The following is a 15,796-nucleotide window of genomic DNA, read 5'->3' on the forward strand; positions in this document are numbered from 1 at the left end:
TGGAAAACAATGGTGTTATTTTTACACAAGATTTCATTGGAATTTCTTCCAGAACTAAATTGATAAGGAACATGGTATTGGTTTTTGACTTGTACAAAAGGTGACATTGATTCTGTGCTGAAAACCTTGCATAACTCAATGTATTTGTTTCAACCAATCTATCTGGTGTTTCTCGTTTAAAGAAACATCCTCTGATCCTACTTCAATTTAAACTATAAAAAGTATAATTTTATACCTTTCTTTCTTGTGTACTTCTTTAATTTCTCCTTAAATGTGTCTATGCTATTCACCTCACTTGCTCTGTGTGGTAACAAAGTCGAGCCATTATCTTGGTAAGTAAGTTTTATCTGAATTCCCTATTGGATTTTAGATTTTAGATTAGATTACTTACAGTGTGGAAACAGGCCCTTTGGCCCAACAAGTCCACACCGACCCACCGAACCACAACCCACCCAGACCCATTCCCCTACATTTACCCCTTCACCTAACACTACGGGCAATTTAGCATGGCCAATTCACCTAACCTGCACATTTTTGGAATATGGGAGGAAACCGGAGCACCCGGAGGAAATCCATGCAGACATGGGGAGAATGTGCAAACTCCACACAGAGAGTCGCCTGAGGTGGGATTTATTAATAACCTGTCGCATCACAAAAAGATTATGGTCTGAAACCAGTGATTCTGATAATGTGGCTTAATAAAAACATTAGTCCAAATGCTTTTATAATAATACGTTATTTAGTCCTTTATATACATATAAAGGGGGGACGACTTACCAGGGGTAAGCAATGGGGTTCAGGCCTCTGGCACGGAGCCTGTCCCCGTTGCTCAGAAGGGAAGGGTGGAGAAGAACAGAGCAATAGTTATTGGGGATACGATAGTTCGGGGCACAGATAGGCGGTTTTGTGGGGGCGAGAGAGACTCGCGTTTGGTATGTTGCCTCCTAGGTGCAAGGATACATGACGTCTCTGATCGTGTTTTCTGGGTCCTTAAGGGGGAGGGGGAGCAGCCCGAAGTCGTGGTCCACATTGGCACCAACGACATAGGTAGGAAGAGGGCTGAGGATGTTAGGCAGGCTTTCAGGGAGCTAGGTTGGAAGCTCAGAGTTAGAACAAACAGAGTTATTGTCTCTGGTTTGTTACCTGTGCCACGTGATAGAGAGTCGAGGAATAGGGAGAGAGAACAGTTAAATGCGTGGCTACAGGGGTGGTGCAGGAGGGAGGGATTCCGGTATCTGGATAACTGGGGTTCTTTCTGGGGAAGGTGGGACCTCTATAAACAGGATGGTCTACACCTGAACCTGAGGGGCACCAGTATCCTTGGGGGGAGGTTTGCTAGTGCTCTTGGGGGGGGTTTAAACTAACTCTGCAGGGGGATGGGAACCTAGACTGTAGCTTTAGGGTGCAGGACCTGGAGTGTAGGGAGGTTAGGAACATGGCATCAATCTCAAAAGAGGGTGCCTGTAAACAGGAAAGTGGCTTGAAGTGTGTATACTTCAATGCAAGAAGTATACGAAATAAGGTAGGTGAACTTGCAGCGTGGGTTGGTACCTGGGATTTCGATGTTGTGGCTATTACGGAGACATGGGTAGAACAGGGACAGGATTGGCTGTTGCAGGTTCCAGGGTTTAAATGTTTTAGTAGGGTCAGAGGTGGGGGTAAAAGAGGGGGAGGGGTGGCATTGCTTGTCAAAGATAGTATTACAGCGGTGGAAAGGACGATGGACGAAGACTCGCCATCTGAGGTAGTTTGGGCTGAGGTTAGGAATAGGAAAGGTGAGGTCACCCTGTTAGGAGTTTTTTACAGGCCTCCTAATAGTCCTAGAGACGTAGAAGAAAGGATTGCGAGAATGATTCAGGAGAAGAGTGAAAGTAATAGGGTGGTTGTTATGGGGTCTTTAACTTTCCAGATATTGACTGGGAAAGCTATAGCTCGAGTTCGTTAGATGGGTCAGTGTTTGTCCAATGTGTGCAGGTGGGTTTCCTGACACAATATGTAGACAGGCCAACAAGAGGTGAGGAGAAAGTGAGGTCTGCAGATGCTGGAGATCAAAGTTGAAACTTTATTGCTGGAACAGCACAGCAGGTCAGGCAGCATCCAGGGAACAGGAGATTCGATGTTTCGGGCACAGTCCTGAGGAAGGGCCTGTGCCCGAAACGTCGAATCTCCTGTTCCCTGGATGCTGCCTGACCTGCTGTGCTGTTCCAGCAATAAAGTTTCAACAAGAGGTGAGGCCATACTGGATTTGGTTCTGGGTAACGAACCAGGCCAGGTGTTAGAATTGGAGGTAGGTGAGCACTTTGGGGACAGTGACCACAATTCGGTGACTTTTACTCTAGTGTTGGAGAGGGATAAGTGTGCACTGCAGGGCAAGAATTATAGCTGAGGGCAGGGAAATTATGATGCGGTGAGGCACGACTTAGGATGCGTGGCTTGGAAAAGTACGCTTCAAGGGAAGGGCGCAATTGATATGTGGAGCTTGTTCAAGGAGCAACTATTGCGTGTCCTTGATAAGTATGTACCTGTCAGGCATGGAGGATTAGAGAAAACCCAAAGGCTTTCTATAGGTATGTCAGAAATAAAAGAATGAGTAGGGTAGGAATAGGTCCAGTCAAGGATAGTAGTGGGAAGCTGCGTGTGGAGGCTGAAGAGATTGGGGAGACACTGAATGAATACTTTTCGTCAGTATTCACTCAGGAACAGGGCATTGTTGCCGATGTGAATACTGAGTCACAATTAATTAGAATGGATGGCTTTGAGGTATGTAGGCTTTGAGGAGGTGTTGGAAATTCTGGAAAGGGTGAAAATAGATAAGTTCCCTGGGCCTGATGGCATTTATCCTAGGATTCTCTGGGAAGCAAGGGAGGAGTTTGCAGAGCCATTGGCCTTGATTTTTATGTCCTCGTTGTCCACAGGAGTAGTGCCAGAAGACTGGAGGATAGCAAATGTGGTTCACTTGTTCAAGAAGGGGAGTAGGGATAACTATAGGCCGGTGAGTCTCACTTCTGTTGTGGGCAAAGTCTTAGAGAGAATTGTAAGGGATAGGATTTATGAACATCTGGATCGGAATAATGTGATCAAGGAGAGTCAGCATGGTTTTGTGAATGGCAGGTCGTGCCTCACAAACCTTATTGAATTCTTTGAGAAGGTGACTAAGGAGGTGGACGAGGGTAAAGCAGTAGATGTGGTGTATATGGATTTTAGTAAGGTGTTTGATAAGGTTCCCCATGGTAGGCTACTGCAAAAAATATGGAGGTATGGCATTGAGGGTGAGTTGGAGGTTTGGACTAGGAATTGGCTGGCTGGAAGAAGACAGAGGGTAATAGTTGATGGTAAAGGTTCATCTTGGAGTGCAGTTACTAGCGGTGTTCCGCAAGGATCTGTTTTGGGACCATTGCTGTTTGTCATTTTTATAAATGACCTGGAGGAGGGGCTAGAAGGTTGGGTGAGCAAGTTTGCAGATGATACGAAAGTCAGTGGAGTTGTTGACAGTGAGGAAGGATGTGTCAGGTTACAGCGGGATATAGATAAGCTGCAGTGCTGGGCAGAAAGGTGGCAAATGGAGTTCAATGTAGCTAAGTGTGAGGTGATTCACTTTGGTCAGAGTAACAAGAAGATGGGGTACTGGGCTAATGGTTGGATACTTGGTAATGTGGATGAGCATAGGGATCTTGGTGTCCATGTACACAGATCTCTGAAAGTTGCCACCCAGTTAAATAGTGCGGTGAAGAAGGCATATGGCGTACTGGCTTTTATTGGTAGAGGAATTGAGTTCCGGAGTCCTGAGGTCATGTTGCAGTTGTAGAAGACTCTGGTGCGGCCGCATCTGGAGTATTGTGTGCAGTTTTGGTCGCCATACTATAGGAAGGATGTGGAGGCACTGGAACGGGTGCAGAGGAGGTTTACCAGGATGTTGCCTGATATGGTAGGAAGATCGTATGAGGAAAGGCTGAGGCACTTGGGGCTGTTTTCATTGGAGAAAAGAAGGTTTAGGGGTGACTTGATAGAGGTGGGGAGTCCAGAACTAGAGGGCATTGGTTTAAGGTGAGAGGAGAAAGGTTTCAAAGGGACCTAAGGGGTAAAGGTTTTACACTGAGGGTGGTGCGCGTATGGAATGAGCTGCAAGAGGAAGTGGTGGAGCTTGGTACAATGACAACATTTAAAAGGCATATGGGCAGGTATTTGAATCGGAAGGGGTTAGAGGGATATGGGTCAAGTTCTGGCAAATGGGATTAGATTAATTTAGGACATCTGGTCAGCATGGATGAGTTCGACCAAAGGGTCTGTTTCCAGGCTGTGCATCTCTATAGAACATAGAACAATACAGCACAGAACAGGCCCTTCGGCCCACGATGTTGTGCCGAACATTTGTCTTAGCTTAAGCACCCATCCATGTACCTATCCAATTGACACTTAAAGTTCGCCAATGATTCTGACTCTGCCACTCCAACAGGCAGCGCATTCCATGCCCCCACCACTCTCTGGGTAAAGAACCTACCCCTGACATCTCCCATATACCTTCCACCCTTCACCTTAAATTTATGTCCCCTTGTAACATTCTGTTGTACCCGGGGAAAAAGTTTCTGATTGTCTACTCTATCTATTCCCCTGATCATCTTATACACCTCTATCAAGTCACCCCCTCATCCTTCTCCGTTCCAATGAGAAAAGGCCTAGCACGCTCAACCTATCCTCGTATGACCTATTCTCCATTCCAGGCAACATCCTGGTAAATCTTCTCTGCACCCTCTCCAAAGCTTCCACATCTTTCCTAAAGTGAGGTGACCAGAACTGCACACAGTACTCCAAATGTGGCCTAACCAAAGTCCTGTACAGCTGTAACATTACTTCACGACTCTTGAATTCAATCCCTCTGCTAATGAACGCTAATACACCATAGGCCTTCTTACAAGCTCTACCCCCCTGAGTGGCAACTTTCAAAGATCTATGAACATAGACCCCAAATCCCTCTGCTCCTCCACCTTACTAAGAACCCTACCGTTAACCCTGTATTCCGCATTCTTATTTGTCCTTCCAAAATGGACAACCTCACACTTGGCAGGGTTGAACTCCATCTGCCACTCCTCAGCCCAGCTCTGCATCCCTTTGCAGCCGACAACAGCCCTCCTCACTATCCACAACTCCACCAATCTTCGTATCATCTGCAAATTTACTGACCCACCCTTCGACTCCCTCTTCCAAGTCATTAATAAAAATTACAAACAGTTATTACAAACAAATCTATGATTTGTATCATCGATAGTCACAGGTGAGATGCCGGAAGACCAGAGGTTGGCTAGCGTTGTGCCACTGTTTAAGAAGGGTAGTGAGGACAAGCCAGTGAGCTATAGACCGGTGAGCCTGACATCGGTGGTGGGCAAGTTGTTAGAGAAAATCCTGAGGGACAGGATGTACGTGTATTTGGAAAGGCAAGGACTGATTACGGATAGTCAACATGGCTTTGTGCGTGGGAAATCATGTCACACAAACCTGATTGAGTGTTTTGAGGAAGTAACAAAGAGGATTGATGAGGGCAGAGCAGTAGGTGTGATCTATACGGACTTCAGTAAGGCGTTCAACAAGGTTCCCCATGGGAGACTGATTATCAAGGTTAGATCAAGGAATACAGGGAGAACCAGCCATTTGGATACAGAACGGACTCAAAGGTAGAAGACAGAGGGTGGTGGTGGTGGAGGGTTGTTTTTCAGACTGGAGGCCTGTGACCAGTGGAGTGTCACAAGGATCGGTGCTGGGTCCTCTACGTTTTGTCATTTACATAAATGATTTGGATGCGAGCATAAGAGATGCACTTAGTAAGTTTGCAGATGACACCAAAATTGGAGTCGCAGGTAGATAGGATAATGAAGAAGCCATTTGGTATGCTTTCCTTTATTGGTCAGAGTATTGAGTACAGGAGTTGGGAGGTCATGTTGCGGCTGTACAGGACATTGGTTAGGCCACTGTTGGAATATTGCATGCAATTCTGGTCTCCTTCCTGTCGGAAAGATGTTGTGAAACTTGAAAGAGTTCAGAAATGATTTACAAGGATGTTGCCAGGATCTGAGCTACAGGGAGAGGCTGAACAGGCTGGGGCTGTTTTCCCTGGAGCACCGGAGGCTGAGGGGTGACCTTATAGAGGTTTACAAAATTATGAGGGGCGTGGATAGGGTAAATAGGCAAGGTCTTTTCCCTGGGGTGGGGGAGTCCAGAAGTAGAGGGCATAGGTTTAGGGTGAGAGGAGAAAGATATAAAAGAGACCTAAGTGGCAGTGTTTTCACACAAGGTGGTACGAGTATGGAATGAGCTGCTCGAGGAGGTGGTAGAGGCTGGTACAATTGCAACATTTAAGAGGCATTTGGATGGGTGTATGAATAGGAAGGGTTTGGAGGGAATGGGCCAGGTGCTGGCAGGTGGGACTAGATTGGGTTGAATATCTGGTCGGCATGGACGGATTGGACTGAAGGGTCTGTTTCCATGCTGTACATCTCTATGACTCTAATTGCAAGTTTCACTTATCTGATTAAAACAAATGTGTTGATGGCTAACCTCTATGATAAGCCATAGACTGTTGGCTTTATGGAATGCTAGGCCTACTTTTAATGGCAACTACCTGTTCCCCGAGATGAAGCTTCAGTACGAAACCTTAACAATGCACTTATGGAATAGCAGGGAGTTGAGGGGCTGTTGCTACTCCATACAACTTCTGCAATATCAAAACGTGTAATTGAAAGGCTTGTAAAAAGGAAGTAAACCTATATTTGTTTCCTCTGCAAGCATTAATTTTTGCTTGTCAAAACAGTGAAGCAGAAGTTCAATTTCATCAACAAAATTCTCAGAAGAACTTCAGAGACGTTAAAGAGAACAAATCTGACTCCAGTTCCTCAGCTGCTGGCTAACCAATCAAGCACATCCTTAAAGAAATTCCAGACTGTTACCTGCAGCTTTGGACTTTTGGACTCTATCTTAAAAGCAAGGTCATTAATAAACTGGTCTCCCTTGTTTATTTTGTACTTTCATTGTTTCTAATTTTAACGTATTTATTGTTTTTGTCCCTTCCCCCATATGTTTGCAAGTGTGTCAGTTTTCAAATTTAACCCCGCACCTCCCACCCCACTCTCCCCTGGGGTATATGCACGTGAAATAAACCCAACTTCTGCTTTAAATTTATTATGCCATGTTGTTGCAGCCTTTACAAATTCAGAATCCAAAAATGGAGGAAGTGGAGGAAACACACCCCAACTGTTTAAACAGGGACAAACAGGCCCACCGTGTGGGTGGCACGGTGGCGCAGTGGTTAGCACTGCTGCCTCACAGCGCCTGAGACCTGGGTTCAGTTCCCGCCTCAGGCGACTGACTGTGTGGAGTTTGCACGTTCTCCCCGTGTCTGCGTGGGTTTCCTCCGGGTGCTCCGGTTTCCTCCCACAGTCCAAAGATGTGCAGGTCAGGTGAATTGGCCATGCTAAATTGCCCGTAGTGTTAGGTAAGGAGTAAATGTAGGGGTATGGGTGGGTTGCGCTTCGGCGGGGCGGTGTGGACTTGTTGGGCCGAAGGGCCTGTTTCCACACTGTAATGTAATCTAATCTAAAAAATAAAAATAAAAAATTGAATGACAATCTGCTTATGATTATGATTTGGAGATGCCGATGTTGGACTGGGATGTACAAAGTTAAAAATCACACAACACCAGGTTATAGTCCAACAGGTTTAATTGGAAGCACACTAGCTTTCAGAGCGCCGCTACTTCATCAGGGAATCACCTGATGAAGGAGTGGCGCTCCACAAGTTAGTGTGCTTCCAATTAAACCTGTTGGAATATAACCTGGTGTTGTGATTTTTAACTTTGCTTATGATTAGGTGGTGAGAATGGGGGACCGATTAGTTTTCAAGTTGGCAATTTGTAGCAATATAAAATATAGCACAAACTTGACTGTAAGATTAATGGTGGAAACATTTGTGTTTGACCTAAAACTAGCCTGAAATATAGAAATGCTACTTCTGTTTTAATTATATTTCTGATTGTCTTTGTGTTATAATCATTCTATCAAAAACATTTCTGCAGAATATATTTACGTATTAGTTTCTCATTCACTCCCTTAAAATGAAACAAATGCTAATAAAAATCAGTAGTTTACTAAAAGAAAATACAAGCTATTCATGAACATTGTTTTCAAGCATATCTAATAGTTTTCTCTTTTTCACTTAAAGTTACAGCTATTCCTTTAGATCCTCCTCTATTATCAGTTAACTGCATTCTTCCATACATCCTTGCATAGCATCCTATTCATATGGATTCAACAACAGGTTTTTGTTGATGGATCTGTTTTTCCCTGCCATCCACTCTCATTCCCCACCAATGGGTCCTCTGTTTCTGTCTTCCCTCTTCCACTTTTTCACATAGCGCTGTCTCCAGCCAGCCATTTGCTAATCCGCTTCTTTGGTGTTTGAACTAGGAATGAGGCGATTAAAGGGTGAAGTAACAAGAGACACAATGCAGTATGGAAATTGTGGACAAATTAACGAAAGGACAAAATATCACACACACAATATATCAGCAAAGTGCTAGTCTAAGAGACAAAATACTCAAAGGAGAGGTGAAAACCATGACCTTAGGCAACTAATTACCTAATTGTCAAGATGCCAACGTAGATCAGAAGATTTGGACGAAGACTTTCATTATGTTATGCAGCAGAACAGATGTCTCAGCCCCAAAAAAGTTTTTTTGTATTTGTCAGCTGTCTCCAAGACAACAGAAAGCTGCACAAAGCGCTACCCCACATCTAAACAAATACATACACAGCACTAAGCTAATTACATTATAATATGCAATTCTTTGAATGTGACTAGCAGTTATTCAAATCTTGGAATGCCATATGTTCTGGTGGTTTCTAATCATCTTGAGCCGTTCAACAAAAAGCCTGTTTTTAGAAAGTATGAACAAACTGGTTCAACCTACACCGTTTCAAATTGATGCTTATTACAGGTCAAAGCTGATGATTTCTAGCTTCATAGTCTGCAAGTAGATGAAAATGATACTTAATGATGTTGATTGGATATTGGATGAGATTGAGAGAAATAGTGGCATAGTAGAGCTGAGTGCTGTCTGTTTAGAGGAGGTACCTGACTCTTTGACTTTGGATAACATTAGCATCAGAATCACATGTTAGAGGAAGTGCTCAAGGAAAGATCCTTGGGTGACTCCAGACTTCTTGACCTGCTGCAGCCTATGGTAAACGTACATCTACAATGTTGTTAGGAATGTAGTCTCAGGGTTTTAACACAGCAGGAGTAAAGGATATAGATCTAGGTGAGAATGTTATGAGTCTTGAAAAGAGTTATTAATATTCCTATGTATCTGTTGGTCTGGTCCTTCTGGGTGGTAAAGGTCATGAGTTTGGAAAGTTTAGTGATTTTGTTTATGTTCACTCATGGGATATGGGTGTTGCTGTTCGGGCTAGTATTCATTATCCAGACTTATTTGCCTTTGAGAAGGTGGTGGTGAGTTGACTGCTTGAACCTCTGCAGTCCACTTGCTGGAGGTAGACTACTGTTAGAGAGGGAGTTCAGGAAGGTACAGTGGTACATTTTCAAATCAGAATGGTGGCTGACTTGGAGAGAAAATAGCAGCATGGTAGTGTTCCGATGTATCTATTGCCCTTGAACTTCAAGATGACTGTGGTCATGGTTTGGAAGCTGCTGTCCAAGGAGCTCTGGTGAATTTTTACAATGTATCTTGTGAATGCTTTCACAATACTATTATGAAGTTCAGAGGTAGAGGGTTTGAATGTTTGTGGATGTGATGCCCATCAAGCAGTCTGATTTGTCCAGGATAGAACATAGAACAATACAGTGTAGTACAGGGCCTTCATGTTGCACTGACCTGTGGAACCAATCTGAAGCCTATTTATCCTACACTTTTCCATTTTCATCCAATGACCATTTAAATGCCCTTAAATTTGGCAAGACTATTACTATTGCAGGCAATGCGTTCCATGCCTCTACTACTGTCTGTGTAAAGAAACTACCTCTGACATTTGTCCTATGTCTATCACCCCTCAAATTAAAGCTATGTCCCCTCGTGCTAGCCTTCACCATCTGAGGAAAAAGGCTCTCACTGTCCACCCTATCTAACCCTCTGATTATCTTTATATGTCACAAGTCATCTCTCATCCTTCTTCTCTCTAATGAAAAACAGCCTCAAGACTCTCAGCTTTTCCTCATAAGACCTTCCCTCCATACCAGGCAACATCCTAGTTAATCTCCTCTGAACACTTTCCAAAGCTTCCACATCCTTCCCAGAATGTGGTGACCAGAACTGTACACAATACTCCAAGTGTGGCTGCACCAGAGTTTTGTACAGCTGCACTATGAGCTTGTGGCTCTGAAACTCAATCCTTCTACCAATAAAAGCTAACACCTTCTTAACAACCCTATCAACCTGGGTGGCAACTTTCAGGGAACTATGTACATGGACACCGAGATCTCTCTGCTCATATACACTACCAAGAATCTTACCATTAGCCCTGGACTCTTTATTCATGTTGCTCCTTCCAAAGTGAATCACCTCACACTTTTCCACATTACACTCCATTTGCCATTTCTCAGCCCAGCTCTGCAGCTTATCTATGTCCCTCTGTAATCTGTAACATCTTTCAGCACTATCCACAACTCCACCGACCTGAGTGTCATCGGCAAACTTACTAAGCCATCTTTCCCTGCCGTCATCTTCGTCACTTATAAAAATGACAAACAGCAGTGGCCCCAAAACAGATCTTTGTGGTACACCATTAGTAACTGAACTCCAGGATGAACATTTTGCACCAACCACCAACCTCTGTCTTCTTTCAGCTATCCTATTTCTGATCCAAACTGCTAAATCACCCTCAATCCCATGCCCCTGAATTTTGTGCAATAGCGTACTGTGGGGAACCATATTAAATGCCTTACTGAGATCCATCTATACCGCATCAACCGCTTTACCTTCATCTACCTGTTTGGTCACCATCTCAAAGAACTTGATAAGGTTTGTGAAGCACAACCTACCCTTCACAAAACTGTGTTAACTACCCCTAATCAATTTATTCCTTTCCAGATGATTATAAATGCCATCTCTACAAACCTTTTCCAACACTTAACCCACAACCAATGTAAGGCTCACTGATCTACAATTACCAGGGGTGTCTCTACCACCTTTTTTGAACAAGGGGACAACATTTGCTATCCTCCAGTCTTCTGGCACTGTTCCTGTAGACAATGACGACATAAAGATCAAAGCCAAAGGCTCTGCAATCTCCTGTCTAGTATCCCAGAGAATCCTAGGATAAATTCCATCCGGCCCAAGGTACTTAGCTATTTTCACACTCTCCAGAATTGCTAATAACTTCTCCTTGTGAACCTCAATCCCATCTAGTCTAGTAGCCTGTATCTCAGTATTCTCCTTGACAACATTGTCTTTTTCCAGTGTCAATCCTGATGAAAAGCATTCAAGTTCAAGTATTTTAGATGGATCAGTTTTTGTCCGATGCGTACAGGATGGTTTCCTGACACAGTGTGTAGACAGGCCAACAAAGGGCGAGGTCACACTGGATTTGGTAATGGCTAATGAACCTGGCTAGGTGTTAGATTTGGAGGTAGGTGAGCACTTTGGTGATAGTGACCACGATTCGGTTATGTTTACTTTAGCCATGGAAAGGAATAGGTATATACCATAGGGCAAGAGTTATTGCTGGGAGAATGGTAAATATGATGCGATTTGATAAGATTTAGGATTCAAGGGATGGGGAAGGAAACTACAGGGGATGTTACTCTCGCTCCTATCCAGAATTATCTTTGCTATCCTTTCTTCTACATCTCTGGAACTATTCGGAGGCCTATAGAAAACTCTCAACTCCTCTGACTCCATGCACAACTTCCCACTACTATCCTTGATTGGCCCTAGTCTTTCTCTAGGCGAAAGTGAGGACTGCCGATGCTGGAAATTAGAGTTGAGAGTGTGGTGCTGGAAAAGCACAGCAGGTCAGCAGTATCTGAGGAGCAGGAAAATCGACGTTTTGGGCAAAAGCCCTTCATCAGGAAGGGCTTCATCATTCCTGATGAAGGGCTTTTTCCCGAAACATCGATTTTCCTGCTCCTCGGATGCTGCCTGACCTTCTGTGTTTTTCCAGCACCACACTCTCACACCTAATCTTTCTCTGGTCATTTTTTTATTCCTGATTATACCTATAGAAAGCTTTAGAGTTTTGTAAAATTCTCTCTGCCAACGACTTCTCATGTTCCCCTCCTGGCTTCTCGTAGCTCTCTCTCCTGGCTAATGTGTAACACTCAAGCATCCTAACAGTCTTCACGACTCATCCAAACACAAGCTGCCTTCCTCCTCTTGACAAGAGATTCAACTTCTTTCGTAAACCACAGCACCCTCACTCGATCACTTCCTCCCTGCCTGACTGGTATCAGCGACATGTAGTAACTGTTCCTTGAACAAGCTCCACATTTCAATTGTGCCCATCCCCTGTAGTTTCCTTCCCCATCCCATGAATCTTAAATCTTATCAAATCGCATCATATTTACCATTCTCCCAGCAATAACTCTTGCCCTATCTCTTTCTATGGCTAAAGTAAACATAACCGAATTGTGGTCACTATCACCAAAGTGCTCACCTACCTCCAAATCCAACACCTCTCCAGGTTCATTAGCCATTACCAAATCCAATGTGACCTCGCACTTTGTGGCCTGTCTACACACTGTGTCAGGAAACCATCCTGTACGCATCGGACAAAAACTGATCCATCTAAAATACTTGAACTATGGTATTTCCAGTCAATATTTGGAAAGTTAAAGTCCCCCATAACAACTACCATGTTACTCTCGCTCCTATCCAGAATTATCTTTGCTATCCTTTCTTCTACATCTCTGGAACAATTCGGAGGCCTATAGAAAACTCCCAACAGGGTAACCTCTCCTTCCCTGTTTCAAATCTCAGCCCACACTACCTTAGTAGACGAGTCCTCAAATATCCTTTGAGGACACTGTAATACTGTCCTTGACTAACAATGCCACACCTCCCCCTTTTTTTACCATCTTCCCTGTTCTTTCTGAAACATCTAAATCCCGGAACCAGCAACAATCATTCCTGTTCCTGCTCTATCCATGTCTCGGAAATGACCACAACATCGAAGTCCCAGGTATCAACCCATCCTGCAAGTTCACTTACCTTGTTCCAGGTGCTCCTGGCATTGACGTAGACACACTTAAAACCACCTTCCTGCTTGCTGGTGAACTCTTGCAACCTTGAAACCTCATTTCTGACCTCACTATTTTCAACCTCCTGGACACTGGAACTACAATTTAGGTGAATTAGTTTAAACCCTCCCGAAGAGCATGAGCAACTTTTCCCCCCAGGATATTGGTACCCCTCTGGTTCAGGTGTAGTCCATGTTGTCAAGATCCCACCTACCCCAGAATGAGCCCCAATTATCCAGATATCTGAAACCCACCCTCCTGCACCATCCCTGTAGCTACGTGTTCAACTCCTCTCTCTCCCTATTCCTTGCCTTGTTATCATGTGGCATGGACACAGTGTTTGTTCTAGCACTAAGCATCCACCCTAGCTCCCTGAAGTTTTGCCTTAATTCCCCATCCCTTTTCCTACCTATGTCGTTTGTACCTACGTGCACCACGACTTGGGGCTGCTCCCCCTCATCCTCAAGGATCCCGAAAACACAATCAGAGACATCATGAACCCTGGCACCTGGGAGGCAATACACTAACCGTGAGCCACTCTTGTTCCCACAGAACCTTCTATCTGTCCACCTCACTATGGAGTTCCCAATTACTAATGCTCTGCTCCTCTTCCCCCTTCTCTTCTGAGCAACAGAGACAGACTCTCTGCAAGAGACCTGTACCCCATAGCTTTCCCCTGGTAAGTCCCCACCCCCACCCTCCCAAAGTATCCAAAATGGTACACTTGTTATTGAGTGGAATGGCCACAGGGATTCTCTGCACTGCCTTCTGGTTCCCTTTCCATCCCCTGACTGTAACCCATCTGTCTTTTTCTTGCACCTGAGATGTTATTAACCCCCCGTGACTCCAATAACACCCTTCACCTCTCGAATGAGCCAAAGTTGCACCAGCTCTATTTCCCTAACACAGTTATCGAGGAGCTGGAGTTGGGTGCGCTACCTGCAGAGGACGTTAGCAGGGACACTAGTGGTGACCCTTACCTCCGACATTCTGCAGGAGGATGGTGACTGTGGTAAGTACTGAAACTTTGTTTTATATTGTAGAATCTCTTGATGAGGTACTGATAGAGCAAATCTTCTATTGATAGGAACAACTTAGACATAAACTTGTGGATTTCTATTTATTAGATATGTGCAGACCCTGGAATAATAATGAGTACTCATCTCCAAACTGTTATCCCCAACTTAAATGTCTGAACAAATATTAACCTGCTAACCCCATCTTTGATGGAGTCAATTATAGTAATTTTCTGTTGCTACTGAACTTGGGGCCATCTTGGGCGCATGGCAGAAATTTAGAGAGCAAAGGTCTTTTTCCAACTTAGCCACCATTGAGCCGCATCTTCAAAAATGTTTTCCTGTTTAGTTTAGATTTTAAATTTGTATCTGTCTTTTTAAAAAAAGAGCTGTAGTCACAATGAAATATTTTTTTTATTTTTTTCTTCCAATCGGAAACTAGATCCATTTTTAACTAAGCTACATACTGAAAGTAGGCACAAAGTAAACAAATATCTACAAGTTTAGCTTTTCTGCCTCTTTTATACAACATATTTTGGATCATTTGACTCGTTAAACCTAGTTATTCACATTTAGTCACATTTGATTGCTTTTGGCATACTTAAACTGGTAAGAATCAAGTCTTTATGGCAACTAAATTGTATTGTACCTTTACTTGAGTCCATTATCGAACATGATGCTCCGATCTGTTTTAGAAACCCTTCTCTACTGTTGCTGATATTTATTACATATTTAAATCATAGTATATGTTGTTTGAAGAGCATTATTGATCACTGCTAATGACTAAGCCACAGGCAGTGCTGAAGTGTATCTTCTCTCATTCAAAAACCATACAGTTTTAGAGTCATAGAATCATACATGGAAACAGACTCTTTGGCCCATGATGACCAGATTTTCTAAACTAAGCTAGTCCCATTTTCCTGCCTTTGGCCCATATCTCTCAACCTGTCCAAATGTCGTTTAATTGTTGTAATTGTACTCCCCTCTACCACTTCCTTTGGTAACTCTATCCATAGATGCACCACCCTCTGTGAAAAAGTTATTCCTCAGGTCCCTTTTTAAATCTTTCCCACCTTACCTTAAACCTATGCCTTCTAGTTTTGGACTCCTCTACCCTGGGGAAAAGACCTTTGCAATGCACCTTATCTGTGCCCCACATGATTTTATAAACCTCTATAAGGTTTATAACTTCAGCCTCTTGCACTCCAGAGGAAAGCGTCTCATCTTATCCAGACTCTCTTTATAACTCAAACTTTCAGTATCGTAATATCCTCGTAAATCTTTTTTTGTACCCCGTTCAGTTTAATAACATGCTTCCTATAGCAGGGCGACCAGAGTTGTACGCAACTGCAAATATGGCATACCAGTGTCTTGTACAGTCGGAATATGATGTCCCAAGTCCGTACTCAATGCTCTGACAGTGAAGCAAGCATGTCAAATGCCACTTGCACCACTTTGTCTACCTGTCATGCCACTTTCAAGGAACTATGTACCTGCATCCTTAGGACCCTATCGTTCACTGTGAAAGTCTTGCTCTGGTTTGA

General features: G+C 43.8%; 1 protein-coding gene across 16 annotated transcripts in view; it reads left to right on the forward strand.

Moving 5' to 3' along the window:
• The window catches only part of LOC122561800 (guanine nucleotide-binding protein G(I)/G(S)/G(O) subunit gamma-7), a 314,848-nt gene that overhangs the window by 15,117 nt on the left and 283,935 nt on the right, over positions 1-15,796 (forward strand). For 2 of the 16 annotated variants that reach the window (XM_087997096.1, XM_087997100.1), the window contains exon 2: positions 14,146-14,248. The exons of the other annotated variants lie outside the window; for them this stretch is intronic. The gene's annotated coding sequence lies outside the window, so the exon portion shown is untranslated. The remainder of the gene's footprint in view (positions 1-14,145; positions 14,249-15,796) is intronic. 16 annotated transcript variants of the gene reach the window in all.

The sequence above is a fragment of the Chiloscyllium plagiosum genome, unplaced genomic scaffold (assembly GCF_037043375.1).
Source record: "Chiloscyllium plagiosum isolate Xiang-an unplaced genomic scaffold, Cpla_swu_hap1 HiC_scaffold_2, whole genome shotgun sequence".
NCBI lineage: Eukaryota > Metazoa > Chordata > Chondrichthyes > Orectolobiformes > Hemiscylliidae > Chiloscyllium > Chiloscyllium plagiosum.